Source organism: Salvia splendens, chromosome 3 (genome assembly GCF_004379255.2).
Source record: "Salvia splendens isolate huo1 chromosome 3, SspV2, whole genome shotgun sequence".
NCBI lineage: Eukaryota > Viridiplantae > Streptophyta > Magnoliopsida > Lamiales > Lamiaceae > Salvia > Salvia splendens.
Genome location: NC_056034.1, coordinates 13657525 through 13663524, shown reverse-complemented (window position 1 = coordinate 13663524; position 6000 = coordinate 13657525).

The window sequence follows — 6000 nt, the reverse complement described above, 5'->3', positions numbered from 1 at the left end:
GATGAAACTCAAACAATGCTACATTACGGCTAATAAATGCTACATTAAGTCTATGAAATGCTACATTAGAGAGTAATATAAATTACTATTGGTATATCGTACATTACTAATACTATGTCATTAAGTTGAAACTACACCCTAGACCCATGGAATACTAAACCCTAGGGAAATGGTGTTAACTTCCGGGCTAAAGGGATAAAAAACGATGCTACATTATGCCTACAAAATACTACATTTTTTGTTGCTACATTTTGCCTAAAAAATTATACATTATGGTGTCATATACATTATAACACATGTATCGTACAGTACTTATAGTATGTGAATGTGTGGATGTTACACCCTAGCCCCATGGACTACTAAATCCTAGAGAAAAGGTGTTAACTTCCGGCCTTTGCCGAACTAAAATGCCGCAGTATTAATGGATAACTGACATACACATTAACGTGGACATATCGTACATCACTGCCTGGAATTTCGAGATTTTACATATAAAACAAAACTACACTAACGGGAATATAGAAAACAACAGATTTAATCCCGGCCAATACAATTATACCTTATTCCATGTTGGCTTCTGGATTACAAGATAGCAAAACCGGGCGTAATACAACCCAAAAGAAGGAATACAGAAGAAAGAACTGAACTGAAATTACAACTTAAAAAATGAAGCAACTAAACCAGTATGGTATGATAGCCGAGTCAAGGAGGCCTCTTCCCGCAAGACGAGATACGCCCCGGTAGTGCTCTCGGTTTGGCGTGTCGTCCCCAAAGGTAAAACGGCTACGTCTCTTTTGATGCAGCACCGCAATCAGCAGAGCTCCAGCGAACTGGATAGAGGAGAGGGCAGAGCTTCGACAGAAGGACAATGTAGAGAGAGGTAGAGAGCTTATGCAGAGAATGCTTGTATGTGTGTCCTAATGCATTGGTATGGCTAGCCTATTTATAGGCCAAGCCACCATGCAGGGTCAACCAAGCCATGAAGGCTCATCATGGCAGATTCGTAACCGACGGCGGTTACAAGCGTGTGGCAGGAGTGTGCCATTCGCGTGTGGAGCGTGTGGATTTCTCACGTGGCAGCCGTGACTGTGCCTCGCTTGACGACGTGTCAAGCCACTTGGATTGCTGACTCGGCGGTGGTCTAAAAAGAATAGTTTGGGCCAAGCACCAAGCCCAAAGACCACCCAAAGACCAATTGCCAAGATCCAAGTCCAAGTCCAAGTCCAAGTCCAAGTCCAAGATCAAGATCAAGATCAAGATCAAGATCGAGATCGAGATCGGGCCCGGGCCCGGGCCCAAAGCCCGCGGCCCGCGAGCGCGAGCACGAGCACGAGCACGAGCACGAGCACGTGCACGGGAACGGGCACGGGTGGGCGGGCGGCGGCAGCGGCGCGCACGTGTGCGCGCGTGTGGGCTTTTTCACCCATCTTGGTCCACTATAATTATTAAGTAACATAAAGGTACTTAATTTAAGCACATTAAAAGATGTGTTAATCCTCCAATGTGGGATAATTACCACTAGTTAATTATTCCCTAAGCTCCAACTCCAAGCTTTAATTAAAAGCTAATTATGCCCAACTTTAATCCACTATTTCTCACTCACCGGAAATCGGATTTGAGAAAGTGAATATACTACATTTATCTACGTAAAATGTAGATCGACGCTATGTCATTTAATTTCACAAAATTAAATGTTTCGTCACATTTATTATTTGGTCAAAATCCATTGACCGGGCATATTTAATCCATGATTTTTACAATCCCCCACATGAGTGGAAATAGCCAAATGCATATGCATGCAGACACAAGCTCAACCCTCGAGAGATATATAAGCATAAGGATAGGTAGTTGTTGGCCTTGAACCTTCCATAGTCGACACCATCGGATACACAGGCGGTTTAGTAGCGCGATGCTTTGAACTAATCCCCCACGGCGTGCACCGAGACAATGGTGTTAACGCTTAAACACCTCAACCTCATCCGTTCTCACGTTTTGTGTCCATTGCGGTCTTGGACACCACTTTGGATTCATAAGTGTGTTTTATGAAGCGACCACACTTCACACTTACATAGGTGATTCTTAGTCAAGTACCTTGCCATACTTGGTCTCTTTGAGAACTCCATCTCTTTGAGATCCTTAAGAACCATTAAAAGTCATAGACTTAGCCTTTACCACTATGCAAGTTCTCTAACACTCTATTGCTCTCTAGGGAATAGATATAGTTGAGTGTTTCTCATGAACTCTCATAGCTTAGTTGTCCCTTTGAACCAAGTTCTTGGGATATCCAGTCATCATGGTTGGGTTACCACTATAATAGTTCTTTAGTTTGTGGATTTCAAACTCATTCCTTCTAGCAACTTGTTCATTTGATCACGGTTTAACCCTTTGGTTAGCGGATCCGCTAGATTATCTATTGACTTCACATAGTCAATTGTAATCACCCCTGTTGTGATCAAATATCTCACGGTGTTATGTTGTCGACGTATATGTCGAGACTTACCATTATAGAAGCCATTGTTTGCCCTTCCAATAGCTGCTTGGCTATCGCAGTGGATCAGCACTGGTGGCACTGGCTTAGACTAACATGGAATATCTTCAAGGAAGTTCTTAAGCCACTCGGCTTCCTCACCCGCCTTATCTAAGGCAATGACCTCCGATTCCATTGTTGATCGGGCTATACATGTCTGTTTTGTGGATTTCCACGATACAGCACCACCCCCAATAGTAAAGACGTATCCACTTGTTGAAAGTGAGTCTCTATTATCTGATATCCAATTGGCATCACAGTACCCTTCAAGTACCGGGGGGTATCTCGAGAAGTGTAGCCCAAGATTTTGAGTATGTTTTAAATATCTCAAAACCCTCACAAGAACTCTCCAATGCTCTTTGCTTGGATTGCTCGTGTAACGACTCAACTTGTTCACGGCACAAGCAATGTCAGGTCGAGTGCAATTAGTCAAGTACATAATGCACCCGATGACCCGTGCATACTCTTCTTGTGCAACAGGCTCGCCTTTGTTTTTGCTCAAGTGAACGTCGAGTTCAATTGGAGTCTTAACTGGCGGGCCATCATAGGCCTTGAATTTATTCAATATCTTCTCAACATAATGAGATTGTGTTAAGATGATTCCATCAGACGTTCTCAGAATCTTCATTCCAAGAATTACATCGGCTAGACCCATGTCTTTCATGTCAAAGTTTCTCTTTAACATGGCCTTTGTATCGTTAATTACTTGAGTGTTACTACCCAAGATTAACATATCATCAACGTATAGACATACTATAACATGGCCGTTATTAGTGCTCTTGATGTAGACACATTTGTCACACTCGTTGATTTTAAACCCATTTGATAACATCACATTATCAAACTTCAAGTGCCACTGCAATGGCGCTTGTTTCAATCCATATAGAGACTTTACGAGCTTGCATACCTTTTTCTCTTGTCCAGGTACTACAAACCCTTCGGGTTGCTCCATATATATTTCATCTTCTAATTCACCATTTAGAAACGCGGTCTTTACATTCATTTGATGAATCTCAAGATTGTGCAATGCAGCAATAGCGAGAAGCACTCGGATAGATGTAATCCTTGTTACAGGTGAATATGTATCGAAGAAGTCATGTCCTTCCTTTTGTTTAAAACTCTTTACTACTAATCGGGCTTTATACTTATCTACTGTTCCATCGGCCTTAAATTTCCTTTTAAGTACCCATTTGCAACCTAGAGGTTTCGCACCTTCAGGTAGATCTACCAACACCCAAGTGTGGTTTAGCAAAATTGAATCAATTTCACTTTGAACAGCTTCTCTCCAATGCAGCCCGTCTGGGCCAGCAAAGGCTACTTTTATCGATGTTGGTTCTTCATCCAACATGAAAGCAATGAAGTCAGGACCAAAAGTTTTTGGTGTTCTGACTCTATTACCACGTCTTAGTACTGTATCTTTTGGATCGGGCCTTGCACGCTTGCGCGATTCAGGTTCCGCATCCGCTGATTTAGAACTAGTGGCTTCTTCTTCCACTGGTTTAGAACTAGTGGCTTCTTCAATTCTTGTCTCAGAATTGGTTGAGACTTTTTCCTTGTCTTTGCAAGGAAATGTATTTTCGAGAAATACAGCATTCCTCGACTCAATTGTTGTTCCTACTGTGATAGTCGATATTTCAGACTTGTGAACAACAAATTGATATGCACTACTGTTAAGTGCATATCCAATGAAGATGCAATCAACCGTCTTAGGTCCGATTGTAACTTCTTTGGGCGGAGGAACCATCACCTTTGCCAAACACCCCCACACTTTGAGGTATTTGTAGGATGGCTTCCTTCCCTTCCACAACTCATAAGGAGTGACATCTTTTCCTTTGAGAGGGATCTTATTCAAGATGTAGTTGGCTGTCAAAACAGCTTCCCCCCACATGTTATGTGGTAATCCTGAAGTTAGAAGCAGTGCATTCATCATCTCTTTTAGAGTTCGATTTTTGCGTTCTGCAACACCATTAGATTGTGGTGAATATGGTGCAGTCGTTTGATGGATTATACCACTTTCGTTGCATAATTCCTCAAACGGGGTTACATATTCGCCTCCTCTATCGCTTCGAATCGTTTTGATTTTACAACCAAGTTGATTCTCAACTTCGTTCTTATAACTTTTGAACGCTTCTATTGCTTCATCTTTACTTCTTAAAAGATAAATGTAGCAATACCTTGTGCAATCATCTATGAAAGTGATAAAGTACTTTTTACCACCTCTAGTTTTCACCATCTTTAAATCACATACGTCCGTGTGAATTAATTAAAGGGGTTTTGTGCTTCGTTCAACCGAGTGAAACGGCAACTTAGTCATTTTTGCTTCAAGACAAATTTCACATTTATCTTGGATATCCAATCCATTAGCCTTTAGTAAATCTAAATTTATTAATCTTTTAATGACTTTTGAATTTACATGTCCCAATCTACAATGCCACAAATTTGAACACTCAGTCAAGTAAGAGGAAGTAGATGCTTTATTTTTATTAGTCAAAGGCTTTGCAACACTGCGAGTTGCCACACTAAGCTTGAAAAGCCCATTGGTTACATAACCTTTTCCGAGGGATTTTCCAAACTTATACAAAGTAAACCTATCAGACTCAAATACAAGTTTAAACCTCTTATTAACTAGTATTGATCCTGACACTAGGTTCTTGCGGATGTCCGGGACATGCAGCACATCCTTCAAAGTGATCGTGACGCCAGACGTCATCATGAGAATCACGTTACCAACGCCGAGGACTTCGGACGATGCTTGATTCCCCATGTTGATCTTCCTCCCTTCAGCAGCAGTGTAGGAGGCAAACTTGCTCCTATCTGAGCAGACATGAGCAGTAGCGCCGGTGTCGATGTACCAGCCACCCTTGTTATCCACAAGGTTAACCTCTTCGATGACCACAGCAATGAGGTCGTTTTCATCCCATTCCTTGAACTCCTTCTCAACGACGTGGGCAGCCGGCTTCTTCTTCTTGCTGCGGCAGTCTATAGCAAAGTGGCCTTGTTTGCCACATTTGTAGCAGTCGCCTTCAAACTTCTTTGAAGACTGCTTTCCCTTCCCTTTGTCGCTTGGACGGTTGGGGCGAGGGCGTTTGTTGGAGGGACCGCCCCGCTCCAACAGATTGGCTTTGGCTTCAAGTGGGGTGAAGCCCTTAGCCTTTTGGTCGCTTTTGCGCACATCAGCCTCAATGCGCAATTTCACGATCAAATCTTCAAGGGTCATCTGCTTTCGCTTGTGCTTGAGATAACTCTTGAAGTCTTCCAACTGGGAGGGAGCTTGTCAATGATCGTGCACCTTAGGAATTTGTCGGGCAAGGTCATCCCTTCAGCCACTAATGAGTGGATGATCATTTGGAGCTCTTGGACTTGCTCCATGACGGGTCGAGAATCGACCATCTTGTAGTCCATAAATTTGGAAGCTACAACTTGTTCCGTCCCTGCAGCATTATCTATGCTATACTTCTTTTCTAGGTTTTCCC